Source organism: Notamacropus eugenii, chromosome 2, assembly GCF_028372415.1.
Source record: "Notamacropus eugenii isolate mMacEug1 chromosome 2, mMacEug1.pri_v2, whole genome shotgun sequence".
Classification (NCBI taxonomy): Eukaryota; Metazoa; Chordata; class Mammalia; order Diprotodontia; family Macropodidae; genus Notamacropus; species Notamacropus eugenii.
In genome coordinates, this window is record NC_092873.1 from 539,292,006 (window position 1) to 539,314,166 (window position 22,161).

The window sequence follows — 22,161 nt, forward strand, 5'->3', positions numbered from 1 at the left end:
CTGCTGACTTCACTTTGCATCGGTTCTTATAGATTTCTCCAGGCTTCTTTGTATTCATCATACACATCACTTCTAATTAGTACAGTAATATTCCATTGCATTTATGTATCATAATTTCTTTAGCCATTCTCTAATCAATGGACATATTCCTTGTTTCCAATTTTTTTTGCTACCACAAAAGTGCTGCTATAAAATATTTTGGAGTACTTGGAGCCATTTTATTGATGGCTCTTGGAGTAGAAACTTAATAGTAGAATCTTTGATTCAAAGTGTATGAACATTATGTTTGCTTTAGTTGCGTAATTCCAAATTGCTTTCCAAAAGAGTTGCATCATTTCACAGCTCCACCAACAAAAAGGTATCATTGTGCCTCTCTTTCCACAACCCCTCCAACATGGACCGTTGCCATTTTTGGTGATTTTTGCCAATTTTCGGAGTGTGTGGTGAACTATCAGGGTTGTATTGATTTAATTTTTTATTATCATTAGTGATATGATTTGGAACATTTTTCATGTTATTGTGAATACTTTGCAATTCTTTTAAGCACTGTTGGATCATACGCTTTGATCTTTTATATATTGGGAAATGGCCTTTGCCAGAATTTTAAGTTAATTATTTAAGATTCTGTCATTAGGGATTTGTTCCTCTTTCATTTTAGAAATAGGTACGATGTTGTATGTGGCATTGGCTATTCAACCAACCAATCAATCAACAAGTATTGGTATTTATGTGTAGCTGAACATAAATGAATGACTAATGCCTTTATTAAATGCCTCCTATGTGCAATACACTACACCAAGTGCTGGGAATACAGATAGAACAAGACAACTCTGCTCTTAAGGAGCTCATGTTCTAAGACAGTAATCCAATAGGAAAACAAGACTTTGGGGATGGTCATTCTCAGTTTATGGCAAATCCTAGTAATTTCTCAGCTCCAGAACATTGAAGGCTCCACCCCTCTATGATCTCACGTCACTAAGCCGCAATTCAGAGAACGAGGTGGAAAGAGAGAATGAGGTGATTGACAATGGGTTTTAGAAAAGCCAGAGATTCATATGGTACCTTTCCTTTTCTGCACCATCACTAAATTACAATGGCTTGTCTCCTTTCATCTAGGAAAACACGTCCCTTTGTTTGTTTTCTTCCCATTTGGGAATCTGGGGACGTTCACTTTATACCTAATTCCTCCTATTTGCCTCCCATTCCTCCCAGCATTTGTTGGAGGAGAAACCCACACATTGTGAGATACCCCACTGAACACTGCCCTAGGGAATGGCCCTCATTCTTGGCATAAAACTGTCAAAATGATTTCCAAGATGAAGAGGATATTCAAAACTTTTAAAACTCCCTGAACCCTGCTGAGAGTGTGATGATCTGGTGTTTATTTAAATGTACATGACATCTATGACATTCGTTGTCTGAACTATTTTCTTTTCTCAGAAGATGTACTAAGGAACTTTATCCAAAGAAGAAAAATCTGAAACAACCCTGGAAATGAACAACATGTTAATTCGCTTTCCACTTGCTGAGAAGAGAGTGTAGGTTGGCAGGGTTACAGTGCAAAAAAAGGATTAATTTTTCAATTAATTAAGAATGTTACCCAAGGGAGAGTTTGGAAGACAATGTAACCTCCAAAGACTTGACTAATAGAACTTGTTGGGGCTGAGTTGTAGTTAAAATTAGTTGACAAAAGGAAAGCAATGTACCCCAACAGTTGTCCTTGGTTACTCGGAATGATCAAATTGGGATAAGTTCATCAATAACCTCCTTTTCCCAGCTCTTATCAGCATCTAAACACTTTGTCAGTCTTAGAGCAGGATTGCTGGATACTTTTTTCAGAACCTGCCTCCCCTCTGGCTTCAGTTTCCTCAGCTGGAGAGAGAGAGAAAGATATTTTGGGATTTGCAATTTTAAAGATTCTCGCAAACACATCACAGTGGGGAAAAAGTGAACACTGAGATGAAAAGTTATCACCAAAAACATCTGTAAACAAGAAACTAGACTGCAATACAGTGCAGCAGGATGGACTAATTGCCATGTAGCCAGGTCCCTGGGCAGTTTCTTAGGGACTCTTCATTTATTCTCTCTCCTTTTGTTTGCTGATCTGCTATCCTGGGTGAGTCCATGGATTTCCTTATATCCTTTGTTTTCACATCATCCTCATTCCCAAATTTATCTCCCCTCCCTTAGCCATCCAGCAAATCTCCCCCCAAGATGACAACCAAACAACTGCACCTATACTTCCTTTTTAAATTTCCCTCTTCCCTCCCTGCCTAAAAGAACAAAATTCAACATAATCCCAGGTGAATGCCCTGGGGAACTTGACCTTCATTGTAATGGAAAATCTCATAAAAATAGTTTGTTCCCTTATTTTGAGTTACTTGATACTGGACAATTATTTATATCCACTTTTCCTTTCCTCTCTCTTTGGCATTTTCTTTGCTTTTTTTTTTTAGCTGAAGAGTAACCAGAAAGCAAAAATCTCAGTGTAGCATAAAGGAATAAGAAGCTGATGTCATAGCTCCTGGGATCCCCCCTGGGCCAGCAGGAAATGGCCCCTGAAGGATATAGTTTGGGAATGAATTGCATGGAAAAGGGAGCTGGGGATGGGTTAATCTGGAATTACAGGGGAAGACATCTTTGAGTCTCATTCAGAATTCTGTGGGTGTCTCATTGGAGACAGTGAGCCTATGTCTAACCCTCTTTGTTCTTCCAAGCCAAGTCTATACTCTCAATATTTTCTTGAAAATGACAATGAAGGTCCTCCAGCCAAATGGTTCTGTAGAGTTGAAACTTGAGCTACTCCTGAGTCAGACGGTAGGAATAATTTCCATTAGTGGTACGGTCTGTGCCCTACTGGTTTTGGAAGTACCCTCCACTACATGTGATGCATCCCCAGAGTGGGCCTTCCTTGGCTTCAGCCAAAAGCAAGACAAGAAATGATGAGGAACAGAATCTGTTTCTCTGTAAGTGTTTGTGCCCAAACTGAAGAATACGATGAGATGTTTATCTCTTTTTCCTATCTGAAATTCTATTTAAAATGTTTCCCAGTTCCCTTCATGTCTCTTCTACCTTTGGCTGGATGTTTCCTGTAAACTTCGGCCATCTGGATATAATCAGTCTCTCACAATGAAATGGAACGGGTCTGTTGCTCTAAAAAATCATTAAATTAATTCAGGGAGTGATTTTCTGTCCAGAAAGTTGCACCAGAGAATCAGAACCATAGAATCTGATTCTGGGGGCCATCCCAGACACCTTGCATTTGCACAAGAATCTCTTGTGCCACTCACCCCATAAGTGGATCTTCAACCTTGTGGACTTTCAGTGGTAGGGGTCCCAGGCCCTGCTATGGTAACCCATGTTCAGCTGGATAGTTGTAATGGTGAGGAACGAAGTTTTGTTCTCTAATGTTGTGCCTAAATTTACTTATTGGCATCTTTTCAGACTCACCCACTGGTCCTGATGCTTATTCCCTGGGTCCCCTGGGCCTCAGTTTCTTTAACTGTAAGAGGAATGATTGTCTTATGAAGTCTTTCGCTACCTGAAGACAGCAGTCATTGTGGATGGCAGAGGAAGGAGCACTGAGTCAGGAGTCAATCAGTTCTAATCCCACTTTAATACTTAACTATCAGTGTGACCCTGGGCAAGTCTTTTATTAATGATAATAAGAAGAGTCAGCATTTGCATATTACTGTTTGTAGAAATGGTCAGGGGATCCTAACTTATTTCAGCTCCATGAATGCATTAATCAGTGTTCAATAAGAACAGACATTTTGTGTAGAAACTTTTGGTTGATAAAAGAGAGATTTTGATTGGTAGATGCTCTAGACTAGAGGTACCAGAATGTAACTGGGAAATATTTAGCCAAATAAATAAAAATACAATAGAACATAGACAATGTTAATATGTGTTTTTCTAAGTTGATAAGGGCGGGGATGCTTATGTGTGTTTTAGTGGACCTGCCACCTTTCCAGACCTACCACAAGACCAGGGTGAACTTGGTTTGGGGGAGAGCTAATGCCAAAGCCCATTTCACTCCATCCAGACTATGAGATTTCCCTCTCCTAATATCTCTTCCACTGTGCTTAGTGATCAAGGCCTCTGACTTAATGATGAGTATCTCCTTCTACCCACATGGAGGCAGTACCCTATTATATTTGTTTATTCACTTGTCTATTAACTAAGTAGGCAAACATTTTGATGGCTTATAAAAATATTTTCTCTACTAAAGTACTTCTTTAATGGCTTATCCTGGCTTGGAAATGACTCTCAACGCTCATATCAGGTGAGGGCAAACTCTGGCAGATCCAGCCAACACAGAAAGATTTCATTTATAGGCTTGGCATTGGCCTCTGCCAATGACTCTTGTTTGAAGACCAGTCCAAGTTGGGAGAGGCCCAGAACCAAGTTGGCCACAGGAGTCTGATTTTTTTCAGCTAAGGCAGCTCTCAAAGACCACCTACCAAGTTGTAATGGATTTTCCATCTGCATTGCTGCCAGAGTGCCTGCTCTGATGACAATCTGGACCCCGGAAATAGGGACTTGAAATTCATTGACTCTGTGATAGTTGGCAAGTTGGATGTTATACTTTAAACTACTCTGAGCTAAAACAAATGAAGCAAGAAAAAAAACCTGGTATTTACTTTCTTGGCTTCTGACCCCAACTAGATAAACTTCCTGAGCACTGGACCCACACCTTGAGGGTAGGAGACATACCCGTATCAGTTCTATACCTTTGGGCTCAGCAGCACCTTGGACAGAGCAGATGGAAAAGAGCGATTTTGGGAGCATCTCCAATCAACTTGATGAGAGGTAGAAGATAGTGAACTGATCTCCTGGTCAGGAAGATGTGAGTTCATGTTCCACCTAGTCACTGTCTGACCATGGGCAAGTCCCTTAACCACTCTATGCCTCAGTTTCCTCTTCTGTAACCTGAGTGGTTTAGACTTAACAGTCTCTTAAGGTCCTTTCTAGCTCCAAGTCTTGATCCTCTGATCCTAATCAAATGATGATTAAATTACTACCTTTTGTTTTGAGGTACTTGCGGTGCATCTCCCCATGGAGGGTAGGCAATGCACTGCCCCCTTGCTGAAAAGACCCAGAACATTCCCCTCATTGGTGTCCAGTGATTTGGGCTGCATCCAATGTCATTGGAGTCAGGGAGGGAGAATTTCTCAAGAGGAGCTGCCCTCCCTTCTTGAGCTATACATCAAGTGAGTTAGGAGGTGCCTCATCCCAAAACACAGGAGAACCAGTTTCTCCTTCTCTCTTGTAGGGGGAGCACTCAATGGGGATGGGGACTGGCCAGAGAAACCTGTACTTAGTTGCATTGGTGGCCTGAGAGGGGGTTTATGGACCTTGAGTTCCTGGCCCAAGGCCTTTGGTTTTCTCTTTACTTTTCTGAACACAAGTCCAAGATGAGAATGTCTGAGGATGGCCTCTCTCTGCCCAGAATAGGAGAACTTGGACCTTGCAGCTGCTCTGGATGAAACACATGGTATACAGAGGCATATGCTCACATGATGTTTGAGAAAAGGGATCCCTAAAATGAGCTGTTCAAGACCTAAGGGTTACCTGGTGGGTGATGTCAAGTTTGAGAGCTGTTTTTGAGTGAGTGTGTTTTGAGTGAGCCCTGGCTGCTTCCTCAAGGGATGCACTTCTTAGAGGAGGAAGAGAAACCCCCATGTGCTGTGCTTGTAGGTGGATGATTAGAGATAAGAGGTTGGGAGCTGTGGGCCGTGGTACCGTTCTTCACAATGAGTTACCCAGACAGGGCAGATCTAATAGGAAAGGAATTATTTATTTAGAATTGACTCAAAGTTTTTTTCCTTATGAAGGGAATTCCATGGGCTAGTTAAGTGTCTTTTGTATTTCTCTATCTATGCATGAGCTCCTGTGAGTCCTTTCAAACCTCTACATCATCTGGAAGTGTGTGTGTGTGTGTGTGTGTGTGTGTGTGTGTGTGTGTGTGTGTGTATGTGTAAGATTGCCCCAATAGTATTCACTGACTACCTTGAGTACCCGTTTAGGAGTTGGGGACTCTACTATCCGTATTTGGGGAAATCTAGTCAAGAGCTGTACTCAAATGCTTAAATGGGTCTGTTATCTCACTGTTTTGGAACTTCCCTCTAAAGATACGGACTGGAACTCTTCCATGCCTGCCCATTCTGAGTCACTCTCCTGTATTCTCCAATGAGTTCACCATAGGTGTCTGCTCAGTGTGCTAGAGATCTCCAGCTCTTTCTTCTGACATTGGGAAGGGACCTTGATGATGTCTTACATTCCTATTTTTGGGGGCTTCTCTGGTTCTAGCTTGCAGTCTGCTGGGGCTCCCCTTTGGTTCTAGGTGGCAGTCTGCTCACACCCAGTAGAGCCTGTCCACTGACTTCTTGACTCATTTTTAGTTTTTTGGAGGCAGTTTTATTCCACTCCTTACTTCTGCACAGCAACTCCAGTTAGAACATTAGTATTAGAAAGATGGACTTTGACTTTCAGTAAAGGAGACTTAGAGATATTTTGAAGTTAATCCAGTCTTATTTCAACTTCTTGTTCAACTTTGCTCCCAACTTACCCATTGACACTGTCTATCCTGAGTGTAAATACTGATGGGCAAGTTCTGTAGTGTATCTTTCCAAATACATGTTAAAATTTGGCAATTCTTTTATTCCAATATATTTTTTCATTAAATATTTCCCAATTACATGTATGAACATTTACAATTTTTAAGTTCCAAATTCTCTCCCCCTTTCTACTCTTCCTTCCTACTTGAAAAGACAAGAAATATGGTATGGATTATTGATTGTGTATATGAAGAACATACAACATATTTCCATACTAACTGTGTTGCAAAAGAAAATAACCATAGAAACCCAAGAAAAATAAAATGAAAAAGTATGATTTGATCTGCCTCCAGAGTTTATCAATTCTCTCTCTCTGGAGGTGGATAACATTTTCCATCTTTAGAATTGTCTTCATTCTTTGTTTTGATTGGGGTAACTACGTCTTTTTAAAAAAACTATTTGCTATTAAATAATATTTATTTTCCCCATTACATGTTAAATGATTTTTAGCATTTGTTTTCTTTTTAAAGTTTTGATTTCCAAGTTCTATCCCTCCCTCCCTCTTCTGCCCCTCTCTGAGAGGGTAAGCCTTCAGGTATAGGTTATACATATGCAATCATGTAAAACATTGCCATATTAGTCATTTTGTACAAGAAAATTCAAACAACAGAAAGGAAAGAAAATAAAAAACAGTATGCTTTTGTCTATATTCAGACAAGATCAATTCTTTCTCTGGAGGCAGATAACATGTTTCATCATGAGTCTTTTGAGATTGTGTTGGATGGTTGTATTGCTGAGAGTAGCTAAGTTATTCACAGTTCTTCATCATAACATATGGCTGCTACTGTGGACAATGGGCTCCTGGTTCTGCTCGCTTCGCTTCACATCAGTTCATTTAAGTCTTTCCAGTTTTTTGGAACTCATTCTGCTTGTTATTTCTTATAGCACAATGTTATTCTATCGTGACTTGTTCAGCCATTCCCTAATCGATGGGCACCCCCTTGATTTCCAGTTCTTGGCCATCACAAAAAGAGCTGCTATAAATATTTTTATACAACTTTGTCTTTCCTGGTAGAAATTAAGTTCTGTGGGTGTAGGGGCTGTTTTACATTGACCTTGGAGTCAAGAAGGCCAGGGTTCAAATTTTGCCTCTGATGCTTAATGAGATGTGTGATCCTGGACCAATTGCTCAACGTGTCAGCCTCAGGCTCCTCATCTGTAAAATGGGGGTAATAAGAGCACCTGACCAGGATTGTGTGAGGACCAAATGACATAGTGTCTGTAAAGTGTTTTGCAAACTGTTGTGTCTAACAAAAATTATTCTCATCATTGTATTTATATCCACATTACCTGGCTTAGCACTTATTAATTGGTTAGTTAGTTGCTCAAACTCTGTCCATGTGAGTCCAGGGTTGTTGGAGGGTCCTAGGTTCCAGGTTACACGAATGCTTACTAAGTGTCCCATGACTTGAAATGATTTGCCTTCCTTTGCCGCAGTGTCTAACACAGTGCTGTGCACATGTTCAATGCCTAGTTGTTGAATGAGGAACAGCTATTTCCAAATGTCAAATAAAACAGGTCCTCAGTAGCAAAAATCAACCAGCAATTAGTTTCAGTTTGGAAATCCTACATGACAGCTTGCTAAATTAGCCTAAATCAAATCTGTTTATCTGAATTCCAAGGGTGTGCTTCATCTTCTAGCCCACATGTCCTCCTTTCAAACTCACAGCTCCCACCAGCATCCATTAATTTGTTCTTAGAATCTTCAGGAGCTGGGTAGAAGTGGAATGGGTGTGCATGGTAGGATGCCTGTAAGTGTTCTTTAACTAGAGCCCACAATCAAGTGTTCATGCTGGGACCATCCCCTACCGTTAGGAAAAGGGCCGACAGGATGGTTAATGTCTACCCAGGGCACATCAAACCTTAGTTACTGATCATTTTAGAGAAAGTCTACAGTTGGCACAGAGTAAACTGCCTGGCATGCTACTTATCTGTCACATCAAGAGAAAGTCAAGTTCTCCAGCCCCAGGGGCTAAAATGTAATTGAAATATTCCTGGTTAACTTTAGTTTACTGCACCCAGTAACCCACACAAATGGAAAATGACCTTCAGCATCAGACATAACCACTCTGTTAGGTGATTTTGCTTGACATCTGGGGACAATGTACTTTGTGGGGAGGACTTCTGTTTGCATATTCTTTGGGGTGTGTTGTTTATGTCTGAGTAAAGTGAGGTAGAAGAAAACCTGGGATGCTTGGAATCAGGGTACGCTGAGGCAGAGGAGGTAGGATATTCTTGCTCCCCTTGCCATTTCTAGGCTCTCCCTCTACCACCATTACTCAGCCATCTCTCCATCTTGAAGGTTCAGCCAATCTGTATTTATCACCCAATCAGAATTCCAGTGGCTATTGGCTACAGACCTCCAGGATACTTTTCTTCTGTTCTCAACAGAAGGTTCTGGTTCTGGTTCTATCCTTTCTCTCCTTCCCCACTCTTACTCTCATATGCAGGGTCCAAAGACCTTGTGACATGTGTGAAGACATATCATTATCATCTCTACGCAGACGACTCTCTGATTTACTTGAATGTCTAGTGGGCATCTTGAACTGGATGTCCCATAAGTATCTTAACCTCAACTTGTCTAAAAGTGAACTCATTATTTCCCCCCCCCCCCAAACCTTCCCCTTCCTGGCCCTTCTATTATTCTTGAGGGTGGGAAGAAAGGAATAAAGAAAGGAAATAAGCATTATTGAGCACCTAGTATGTTCCAGGCACTGTGCTACAAATATTGTGTCATTACCATCCTTCTGGGCACTAAAGATCACCACCAGAGTGTCCTCCTCAACTCCTCCCTGTCTCTCACCTCCCATATGCAATCAGGGCAGGAGTCCTGTTGTTTCTACCTTTGTAGCATTCTTGTATCTCCCCCCACCACCCCTTCTTTCCTTTCACACTGTCACCACCCTGGGTGCAGACTCTCATCACCTCAATAACCTACTCAATCATCTTCCTCCCTCAAGTCTTTTCCCATTCAGTTCATCCTCCTCTCAGTTTAACTGATCTCCTAAAATTCAGGTGTGACCTTATCATCCCCTCATTTGATAAACTCCAATGGCTCCCAGTTATCTCCAGGGTCAAATGTAAAATCTTGTTAGCCTTTTACCACCCTGCCCCTCCTACCTTTCCAGTCTTCTTCTTCCTCACTGTCCTCCATGGGACCTTCAGTTCAGGGTCACAGGCTCCATCTTACAGCTCTGGACATTTTCACTGACCTTCCCTGTACGTAGAATTCTTTCTCTTCTCATCTCTGCCTCCTAGAATCCCTGGCCTTAAAGTCTTGGCTCAAGCCTCACCTTCTTCAGGGAAACTTTCCTTCTCCTGCTCAATCTGGATGCCTTCTCACCAAGATGACCCCCTATTTATCGTGTCTCGATTTTGTTCACAGCTAACCCTAACTCTAACCCTAATCCTCCCAACTTGCCTCCCCCATTAGATGGTGAGCTCCTTGAGGGGCAGGCAATGGGTTTTTTGTCTTTATATGTATAACTAGAACTTAACCCAGTGCCAGGGAAGTAGGCACTTAATAAATTCCAGTTGACTGACTGGGTCTTTGGCATTAGATTACTATGGTTCTGGAAAGAGAATGATGGCATTCAATGAGCACTGGGCTGGACATCCAACCAGCTGGTGACAATTTGCCTCACTCCATCCCACTCCATTGGAGAGGGCTCTGGACTGAGAGTTAGGAAGGCATGGATTCAATTCCTGCCTCAACACTTACTAGTTCTAGCCCGGGGGGAATCAAGGTTTTCACTGCCTTGTTTCTTCTGTCTGCAAATCCAAAGGGCTGGATTTGAGGGTCTCTAAATCCCCTTCCAGCTCTGAACATGCAACCCTGTGATGATTCTGTAGATCCTCCATTTAAAGTGCTAGGGGAACAAAGATGAAAAAATGGTGCCATTGGTACCTCATAGTGGTCTCCAGAAAGTCATCCTGCAGCTCCACATCTACTCTGAAACTCCCACGGCCTCAGCACCCTCCACCCCTGGAAAGAGCATGTCCCAGAGCCTCCATTCAGGGAGAGTGCCCAGGCCAGCTGCCTTGTCACTCACCGCTTGGTATACTCCTCTGGACTCCATCCTGACCCCTCTCCCTCTTCAGTTTCTTTTTAAGTATTGTCTCCCTCATCACTGGGGAGACTGATTGTTGCCTTTCTTTGTATCCCCAGTGCTTAACACAGGACCTAGAACATAGTAGGTCCTTAATCAGTGTTTACTAATTATTGACTATGGTTACTATAATCTAATGGGAAAGGAGGATTAGAAATGAGCGTCATACAAGAGAGAATATGGTAGGGTCACATAACAAATGATAGAGCGTTCTTTGAAAATCTGAGGAGGGAGAGATCCCTTTTGGCTGGGGGTATCAGGGAAACCTTCCTGGAGGAGTTGGCTATTCTGCTGGGCCTTGACCAAAAAATATTAACAGATGGAAAGAAGGAGAGCAGGTGTTCTGGATAAAGGGGATGGTCTGTGTGAATGCAGAGAGAGGAGAATGCCCAGTGAAATCAGGGCACACATAAGAGCCCCATTTGGCTAAAACTGAGAACATGTGAAAGATAGTTATGAAATGGACTATAATCCTGAGAAGGGTTCCATGGGCACCAGCAGTCTGCCAAAGGGGTCTGGGACTCAAAAAGTTGAAGAATATCTAACTGGGAAGGGACTTTTTAGTGGCTGTCCCCAGGGTCTGTGCTGGGTCATTATTAGTGGATATATAGCTCATCTCACCACCTAATCTCAACCTAATCGATCTTCTGCTTTCCATATTCTTGACTTTCAAATCCAGCTGCCAGTTTGGAAATGCTAAAGCACATTGGTGCCTATCTCTGCTGCTCAAGCACCTCAGATGGCTCCCTATTCTAGTGTAAAATGCAAACTCTTTGGCTTGGAATTTCATACTTTTCATAATCTGGCTCCATTTTATCTTTCTTTACCTTTTTTTTTTTTTTACATTACTCCTGTTTATGTATTCTACATTCCAACTGAATTGACCTTTTTGCTGTTTGACTAATCACTATTCTGTCCCTCACCTCTGTGTCTTTGCTCAGGCTGTGCCACCTGCCTGGAACACACTCCTCTGAGAGTGTGCCTCTTAGAATAGGCAACTTCCTTCAAGGCTAAACTTAGGCATTCCCTCCTATGGGATCTCTAGTTAGTGCTTACTCCTTACTGAAATAACATTGAATATACTTCTCTGTGTCTTCCCAGTAGAATGTAAGCTTTTTGAAGGAAGGGAATTTTATCTCTGTATCCCTGTGCCTAGCCCAGGACTTCACTTCACATATTAGTTTTTGTGGGGACAGGAGGGAGTGGAGTTATGACCTAGGTTTTTCCTATTGTTTGGAAAGCTTTCTCTACCAATGCACGTGAATAACTGTCCATAACTTAGAGTCTTAGAGATGCAGCACTGAGACCTTACGTGATTTGACAGGCAGCATGTGGTTACACTGGAACCCAGGTTTCTTGATGCCAAGGCTAGCTCTCTACCCACAACACCACAAAGCCTCCTGCACAGTAGGTACTTAAGCTTCTTGACTCTAAGGCTAGCCACCCATCATACCACATTTTCTTTGAAATATTTAATTTTCTTTGTATTAAAAATAATTAATAGATTAATTAATTTTGGTAAGTGTTTATAAAATGGATTTGAATGGGTTACTTGTGTTTTCTGGTGTCCAGAAAGGAAACCAGACATGAGAGTGTGTTCTGCTAGTCCAAATCAAAGCCTGACTCCTGACAGTGGTAATCCCAGACATCCATTCAGCCTGGGGGACGTTAACAAGGTGCAAATCTCACTGTGGAGGGCTTAGTGTCTCTTCCCCATGTCCTGCCCTTGTTCTTTCCCCCTTTCCTTCCCCCACCCCCATCAGCCAGTTTCTTTACTTGGCCATGACCAAAGCCAATCAAGAGACACTATGGCCTCCAGCTCCACTTGGGCTGCTCTTTCTGGTCTGGCTCTGGCTGTGGAGGAGGATGAGAGCACAAAGCTGTTATAGAAAAGATCCTCTGGTATCGTAGAGACACAGAGCAATGCCTTGCTGTAGTTCCCTGGAGAGAAAACAGAAGTAGAATCCAAAGGAAGAATGCTGTTTGATTCAAAGCAGTGTCTCCCTTCTCCTCCCACTGAAACATTCCCCTTTGGTAGAAAATAGAGCTAAGTTTGTTGTACAAAAAATAGTTCCTTCCAATCCCAAATCCCAGGACCAGACCTAAGACTCCTCAAAAGAACTAAGCTGGAGATTGGGATAAGTGCCTCTGAGCTCAGTGCTGGCATTTTGAGGGAGCCTGGGCCTTTCCTTTGCCCTCTTGGGCTGAGTCAGACTCGAGAGAACCTTCTTTTTCCAATTCATTTGCTTACTTGTTGCTTTTTTTTACAGACTGTACTATGATGGAACTGATTGTGCCCTCAAAGCAGCTGTTGGGGTGTAAGCTCGGTTTTCATGTAAACAGTTTCGGGCAGGTAAAAGTGAGGGCTTCTAAACCTCAGAGTTCTCATGAGGCCCCCCAGGGAACAGCTGGGAACTGAGGAGTGAAACATGAGCTTTTCCCCTATTCTCAGTGGAAACTTGCTAGGGAGAGCATCCCAACTTTGAGATTGGTCCGTTGTTAACTAGCTAGGGGCTGAGAGCATGCACGGTATTCACGTGCAAACTATGTGGCTGGGAGAGCTTAAGTACGGACAGGAAAGCCTGAGGGGGCTGGATGAGGGGCCCTTAGAGGGAAGAGGGCCCCTCCCCTCTTCCGCTCCCATCCTCTTGCTGTATGATCCTTGCTCCCTGGGAGGAGGAGGATTCCTTTCTCCCTGGGAAGAATTCGCCTGCATATGGACATGTAACTAAGACCCTGAATAAAGCTTAACCCTTGTTTGACTCTGGAAAGTCTCTTCTCTTGATACGTTTATCCAGTTGGCCACCAAGACCTGCAAAAGGTAAGAAGACTCAGGTAGCCCATCGGCCTCTAGGCTGAACAAGCAGCACCTGAGACTGAGATGCTTGGGCTCATTTTGGCTTACTAACTAACACCAAGAAAACAGAAGTTCTGGACTTGCCAGAACTGCACCATCCATATATAAAACCATCAGTTATGGCAAATAGAGAAATTTAGAATGCTGTGGATAAGTTTACTTATCTTGGCAGTATACTTTCTAGGGATGCCCACATAGATGATGAAGTTGACGTGCATTGCCAGAGCTAGCTCTCTATTTGGGAGACTCTGAAGGAAAGTGTGGGAGAGAAGAGGTATTAGACTGACTGAAGGTTTATAGAGCCAATCTCATTGCTGTATGCCTGGGAAATCTGGACAGCATGCCAGGAAACTGAATCACTTCCATTTGAATTGTCTTAGGAAGATTCTGAAGATCACCTGGCAGGATGAGGCACCAGATACTGAGATCCTTTCTAGAGCTGAACTTCCAAGCATTCAAACTCTATTACAGAGAACACAACTATGACTGGCTGGTCACATTGTTTGAATGCCAAATGTACATTTGCTGAAAAGGCTATCTTCTGGAGAACTTACAGAAGGCAAGAGTTTACATGGAGATCAGAAGCAGTACAATGACATTCTCAAGGTCTTTCTGAAGAACTTTGGTATTTATTGTGAGACACAGGAAACACTGGCACAGGACTGCCTAGCATGGTGCGCCTGCATTTAAGAGAAGGCACTGTACTTTATGAGCAAAGCAGAATTGCAGTAGCTTGAAAGAAACATGAGATGTACAAAGTTTGAACTACCTCCATTCCAAATTCTTATAGGGATTATTTATGTTTGACCTGTGGTAAAGCATTCTGAGTTCATACTGGTCTGATCAGCCACAGTCGGAGGCTCTGTACTTTGACCCCAACATAGTGATGTCCTTTTGGTCTTCTTCAAGTAGGAAGGTTGAACAACAACAACCATGGCAGCAAAAAAATCTTTTCGGTTGCCTTTTCATTTCAATAATGCATTAACAAGCATTTCTTTGTTTTTTTCAAAATCCATTTTTCTTGAGATGTGTTTATCTCACCTGACCTTCCCCTGTATGCCCTCTCCCTTGCAGAGAGTTGTCCCCAAAGAATAAGATAATTTTTTAAAAGAAAAAAAGGTGGACTTGGTGACTGAGCTCGCGCTTAGGTGGCCTGGGATTCCCCCCTCAGCTGCCGTTGCAGCTGCAGCAGTCACAACCCGCTAGTCCTCTGTGACCCCTGGAGCGCCCTCGCCTTCTGCCATCATGCCGTTCTCCAGTAGCCACAATATGCTGAAGTCTTGCTACCCCGCTGAGGAGGAATATCCCGACCTCTTCTAGCATAACAACCACATGGCTAAGGTGCTGACGCCTGAGCTCTATGAAAAACTCTGGGATAAGGCTACATCAAGTGGCTTCACCTGGGATGATGCCATCCAAACCAGTGTGGACAACCCAGGGCACCCATTCATCATGACTGTGGGCTGTGTGGCTGGAGATGAAGAGAGCTAGGAAGTGTTCAAGGAGCTGTTTGATCCCATTATTGAGGACCGACATGGAGGCTACAAACCTTCTGATGAGCACAAGACTAATCTTAACCCTGACAATCTGCAAGGTAGTGATGACCTGGATCCAAACTATGCTCTGAGTTCCCGTGTTTGAACTGGCCTGAGCATCCGAGGATTCTGCCTGCCTCCACATTGTAGCTGGGGCCAGGGCCGTGCCATAGGGAAGCTGTCTGTGGAAGCTCTGGCCAGCCTGGAAGGTGACCTGAATGGAAAGTACCATGCTGTGAAGAACATGACTCAGCAGGAACAGCAGAAGCTCATTGATGACCTCTTCCTTTTCCACAAGCCTCTCTCCCCACTCCTCTTGACTTCTGACATGGTGGGAGAGTGGGCCAGTGGCAGGGGCATTTGGCACAATGACAACAAGTCCTTTCTGGTGTGGATCAGTGAAGAAGATGACCTGAGGATCATCTCTACGCAGAAGAGAGGTAATGTGAAGGTAGTGTTTCTGCACAGGGCTTATCCAGATTGAAACCCTTTTTAAGACCAAGAACTATGTGTTCACGTGGAATCCTTACCTGGGCTACATCCTGACATGCCCCTCCAGCCTGGGCACAGGCCTACATGTAGGTGTCCACATCAAACTTCCCCACCTGGGCAAGCATGAGAAGTTTGGTGAGGTTCTGAAGAAACTGAAAGTGCAGAAGAGGGGAACAAGGGGTGTGGACATAGCAGCTGTGGGTGGTGCCTTTGACATCTCCAATGCTGACCTATCAGGCTTCTCAGAGGTGGAGTTGGTGCAGATGGTGGTGGATGGTGTGAAGCTGCTCATTGAGATGGAGAAGCATTTGGAGCATTACCAATCCATTGAGGACCTTATGCCAGCCTAGAAATGAGCAGCTGGCCCCTTGAATTCTACGCTTCCTAATTTATTGGATGAATGAATAACCATCATCCTTCCCGCCTGTGGCACCCTGGGGGGCTCTGGATGCAGCCTACTTAATCATGCTGTAGAGAAGTCTTCCTTCCATCCTTTGGTGTTAGAGTTTTATTTTTGATGGCTGAGATGTTGCTGAATGCTGAAATAATAAACTATTGTTTTGGCCTGAAAAAAAAAGAAAAAAGGAAATAGGAAGAGAAAAGAAAACCAGGAAAATCAAACAATACTTAAAATCATTGGAAAATATAGGTCACATTCCACAGCCATGGATGCCCCACATGTACAAAAAAACTGGGGGAAGCATCTTGTCATATCTCCTCTTTGGGGTCAGTTCATGACTGGTCATCAATTTCCTGAAGAGCTTTGTATTCTGTTACATCCGCTGTCAATTGTTTCACTTACATTATCTTAGACATTGTCAATAAGGGTTTATTAAGCATAGCGCCAGGCACTATTCTAGGGATGGAAAGATAAAACTGAAGCAGCTCCCACCCTCCAGAAGCTTATATCCTATCTGGAGATAAAGCATTCAAATATGTAATAAGAATATAATAAGTAACATTTAGAGAGTGCCTACAATGTGCCAGTTGTTGTACTTCACAAATATCATTTCATTTTCACCCTTACAATAACCTTAGGAGGTAGGTGCTGTTATGATCTCCATTTTCTGGTTGAGGAAACTGAGGCAGACAGAGGTGAAGTGACTTGCTCACAGTCACACAGCTTGGAATTATCTGGGGTCTGATTTGAACTTGGATCTTGAAGTTCAAATCAGCCTGAGACACTTCCTATCTGTGTTACCCTGGATAAGTCACTTAACAGCTTTTCGTCTGTAAAATGAGCCAGAGAAGGAAATGGCTTTTTTGTTGCCAGGAAAACCCTAAATGGGGTCACAAAAAGTCAGACGTGACTGAAACAACCAAACAACAACTTCCTGACTCCAGGTCAGCATTCTGTCTACTGTGCCACTCATCCGCCTCATATATATGAGTATTAAAAACATGTATGTAAAGCCCCTCAGTCTAGGTGACTCTTCCACTAAAGAGCCTCAGGTCTGGATTTAGGTGGATCCAGGTTTAGTCCTGGGGAAGCAACACCTCACAGAGGAACCTTCAAGAGACCAGATGACTAATAAAGGATGTCTTCCTAAGTTTGTAGAGTCCAATATGGGGTGGACAAGTCATCTGAAAACTGTGTTAGAGCACATGTCTCCAGAAATGACCTGGGCAAGGGGTGTTGTTTCCCTGATTACTCATGTTACATAGAAAAAAACTTTAAGTGCGCGCGCGTGTGTGTGTGTGTGTGTGTGTGTGTGTGTGTATGTGTGAGTGTGTATGTTTAAAGACCAAATATAGGAGGTGATGATTTAGCTGAGCCTGAAAGGCAGCTAGAAACCCTAAGAGATGGAAGTGAGAAAGGGTACCTTCTTGGCATGGGGGATAGCCAGACCCCGAGCAAAGCACTTGATGGTACATCACAGGGGAAGGATGGCAGTATGGCTGGTGTGGTTAGCAGAAGACCATTCAGAGGAGATTAATAATGCATGAGGCTGGAAAGGTAGACTGGCACCAGTTGAGACAGAGGATCTTGAATCCTGGGGCTCCTTTAAAGATGGATTGCAAAAGTACTTGCAACTTTGAAGAGTTTCCAGTGGAGGAGCCCCACTGGCTTGCAACCCTTTGGTGAAGAAGGGAGTTACATTTCAGGGAGTTCTTCTAGTGGGGTGTCAGTAGTGGACAGCATGACCTGGCGATTGCCCAGGATGCTGTCCTTGCTGTGGGACAGTCTGGGAAGGAATCTGCCCAGAGAATCTGACAGGGCTTTATTCTGTCCTGGGGACAGCAATACCACAGCTGACTCTATTGAGGCCAGCTGGTGGGCCTCAGGCATGGCTTTAAAGGGGTTAGCCCCTCCAGCTGTAAAAAGGGAGAGTGTAGATGGGGACTAGAGGAAGCAGCCAGGGCTCTATAGCCTCTTCATGCAAAGGAATGTATGGGAATTATCCTTTAGAGAGAGACAGTGTTATTTCATAGCTGGTTATACAAGGGAGGCAGGAGAAGGAAAAGAAAGAGGAGGAAGAGAGAGGGAGAGATTAGAACGTTCTTTCTGTCTAGTCAGTCTTCATCTTGTCTAAAGTCAAGAACCTTAAGTAAGTATTCTGAGAATTTTAAAGGATTAGGCTTGAATTTTTTTAAGCTTCTGTATTCCAGAGCCAAAGAAAGATGTTTGTATGTATCCTTGAAGTAACAGGAAGGCCCTGGAACAGAGCAGTACTTTTGCCACATCACTCCATGTGAAACTTGGTCATATCATGCCCAGCACCCTGATTCCCAAAGCAAACTCACAGGGCACCAGGGAGATTGAAAATATTCAGAGCAAACCAGATCTTTGTACTTAGCAGCTATTGGCACTAGCCCAAGGCAGTTCACTGTTTCCTGTAAGATCACCCCACGTGCCAGTTGATGACCGTCCCAAAGGTTGGGGACATGCTTTGGTTTGCTGGTGTTTTGGGCTAAATCCATGACTTTTCCACCTGCTTCCTTGGCCCTGGGATATCTTTGTGAAGTTGTGTTTTTGGTGATTGGTGTCATAAAAAGCAAGTAGACCTTGGTGTAGAACAGGAAAGAAGGGGGGCAGTCTCTTCTGATTCCATGGTTTAGGAGAAGAAAGACAAATGCTCAGATGACTGTAATAAAAAAGGACTTGGAGGAAAAGTTCTTGCCACGTATGCCTAGGTGTCACAGTCCAGCCTTTAGCTCATCTCAGCTGTGTGGACCTGAGCAGCTTCCTTACTCCCTAAGATGAGAAGTCACAGAGAGGGCACCAATGTACACTGGCAGGAATTTCCTCACTGGGTAGTTTCTGATCCCATTGAGATCACTGGCTCAGTCCTCATTCAGTGGTGTGGTTGAGGGAGAGAGACCAGCAAGATGCTCTGGAACTTCTGAGAAGGGAAAGGTCATTGCTGAGTGAGGGAACCATGGGAGACTTTATGGAGGAGGTGACATTCAAGGTGGGTCTTTGAGGATGGACTGAGTTTCAGAGCTGGGTGATGGGGAGAGCATTCCTGGTATGGGGGAGAGTCTGAACAGGGGCATTGCAAAGCAAAAGCATGGTGGTGTGTTTGCAGAAGTGTGACCAGACCAGTTTGGTGTTGTCTAGACAAAGAAAAAGAGGGGTTGATATGAGACAGGGCTGGAAAGGTAGGTTGGCAGAAGGCCAAGGAAGGCCTTCAATTGCAGGCCAAGAAGTCTCTTTTGTTGTATCTGTAAGGAATTTGTTGAAGGGAATTGTCAAAGGCTCCACATGAACCACCTGAGCCCACACGGAAAATAATCCTCTTAGCAATGCTAAGGTTTTAATGAAGAAGAAAAGGGACAAAGAAAAAGAAATCCCTAACTCAATGAAGCCTTAAGCTGGTTCTTACTGAGTGTTCTATCAGAATGACAACCGAATGCTCCAAACAGCCTGGTCCTTTCCACTTGAGGAATGTTATTAATGAGAAAAAGGAAAGCAAAGTGACTCGAACCTTTCCTACAAGCTCATTAATTAATAAGCTGATCGGTGGCAATATCAGAATTTAGTCACCCATGGGCAGGATACAGATGATCAGAACATTGTCAAGTAAAAATTTCATTCCTTAAGTGGATTCTGCCAATATGTGTAACATCAATGATTGGTTTGCAGTACTGGCTATCAACTCAGTTTCAAGAGTGTGAGCCAGACTGGAAGGGACCAGGCTCTTGTGATTATAAAAAATAGTTTAAGAATGATAAGTAGTATCTGCTTGGTATGTCTATTCTCCAAGATGGGTAAGAAGGAAAAAGAGATATCCTGTCTCTGAGAGCTGACTGGAAGCAGGAAAGCAGCTGAGACAAGAAGTGAATGGATACTGATGCTAGAACCCATGGCTTCAGCAATGGGCCCCATCTGATGGTCTGATTCTAAGGCTCAGCTGACTTTCCTCCAAGAATGGTCGATGGAGCAGGGGTATAAAGAGTATTTGTTATCAAAGCCATGTGCCATTTAGAAAGAAGGATGGCTAGTCAGGGAGCTAGAATGGGGACTATTGATGTATTTGAATGAATTCTTCAGGATTTCAGGAGAAAGGGAGGCAGACCTTTCTGCCTACTTCCCTTCCCCATACACCTTCACCCCCTTCACATACCTTGGGTGGATCCTATGGGGAAAACTAGGGAGAGGCCCTTAGCAAGACAAGTAGAGAACGGGTTATAATATAATCTGTACCATTGGATGGAAGACCCACATTGATGAATTCGCAACCCCTTTGGATCACTAGGGTATTTAGTCATCCTTCTAGTGCCTGGGAGTATAGATGCACAGTCAGGCAAGTGGTTGGTGAGGTGACACTTTTATGTGCATTGGACAATGTTAGAATGGGATGGATTGGCTATCAAGCACCCCTAGTTTGATAGACCAGAGATCACACATGTAGTGAAACCCTGAGTCCCATCCCAGAACCCTGCTCCTCAAGAAGATCAGAATTTATAGGAATCCCACATCTAGAGCTGGAGGCACTTCAGAGGCCATCTGGTCCAACCCTCCAGTTTTGCAGATGGTGAAACTAAGGGAAACCGCTCCAGTATCTTTGCCAAGAAAACCCCATGGACAGACATCTGTCCATGGGATCACAGAGTCAGACATGACTGAAATGAACAGCAACCTTCATATATTTGGCTAAGTGACCCTCCCTAGGCCTTAGCCAGTGGCAGAGGTTAAGTGACTTGTCCAAGTCTGAGGCTATATTCCTGACTCCAAGCCCAGCTCTCTTATCCACTGTACCACTTGGCTACCTCAGAGTTATAAACAACCCTAAATGTGCACTGGAGACAGGATTTGAACCAAGAACCTCTGACTCCAGAGCCAGTACTGTCTCTTTTGTGTTCCTGTGTCCTCACCTGTCTGCCCTATATACTTCAGTTCCTCCTTAGAGATTTGAGCTCAGGTTTTGTGTCTCAGAGAATCCTCTGTGAATGCAGAATTTGCTGGGGTATTATCTGTACAGAACAGTTTCTTCTGTTGTTTTCCAGCCTGGCAGCTTGATGAGAGCTAACCCTAAACTGACTGCTCACTTCTGGGCTCTTGTATCATTCCAAGCCATTTGGATGCATTTACTGCCTGCTGGTGTGACTTGGGGACAAATCTTACGGTTCCTACTCTTCCATGCTGGACTTGGAGCATGTCTTGTCTCATTTGTCTTTTAACCCTAAATGCAGCCTAGCATGACTTGCAAAACTCTAAGAGAGTGCTGAATACGTGAATAATTTCACCAAAAGTAGATTATCTTTTTTGCCCGAGGCATCTGGATTTTGTCATGAAAACAGCCATGAACAAGTCTGTAGATATCCTTGGAACACAAAACTGACCATGCCACTTCTGCTTTCAAAAATCTTTGGTAGATCACTATTACCTTCCCCACCTCCCCCCCACACCTTGCCTCGATAAATACCAAATTCTTAGCTTGGCATTGAAAGCCCTCTGCAACATGGCTTCCATGTACTTTTCTAATGATTTCCTGCTTCTTTCCTTTACAAATACTCTGTCCTAATCCACTCTGTCCATGGCACTCCTTCGAACTCCATGCCTGCTGGTTCAGGCATGTAATATCCTTCCTCCTGACTTCTGTCTCCTGGATTCCTGGAATGCCACCAAAGCAGAACGCTGGTGCTCTGTGTTTGACTCCCCTTTTGGTAGTGAAGTTATGCTTTTTATTTGCTTATGTGTGTTATAACACTCTGCCAATAATTAGTCCATTTTAACTGTAAGGGGTAATATAATGGCCCCTAAGGTCCACTTGATTCCCTCATCTTGGGCTTTAGGGGGATTATTTTCCATAAAATGTTCTGGGTTAAGTCACAATAGCTCCAAGTCCCCAGAGAGGAACATTCTTGAAATTTGAGCAGAGGTTGGGCTCTTTGCTTAATCTTACATTTATGTCTATCTCTAATTAACTCTTTGTGGTTAAAACAAAATTCAGTTTACTGAGAACCCTTGGGTACCAAAGCAGTAGAATATCTTCTAATGCTGCAAATAGGAATTGGGAGGAGGGGTTTGGGAAAGAGCTCACTCTTTCTTGGGACTTGCCTTTTCCTGAGTCCTCCACTGCAAGGTGCTTGTGGAGTTTAAT

The 22,161-nt window shown here is 43.4% G+C and overlaps 1 pseudogene; it reads left to right on the forward strand.

Moving 5' to 3' along the window:
* Window positions 1-14,735: 14,735 nt before the first annotated feature.
* Window positions 14,736-15,963, forward strand: LOC140524235 (creatine kinase B-type pseudogene; annotated as a pseudogene).
* Window positions 15,964-22,161: the final 6,198 nt, after the last annotated feature.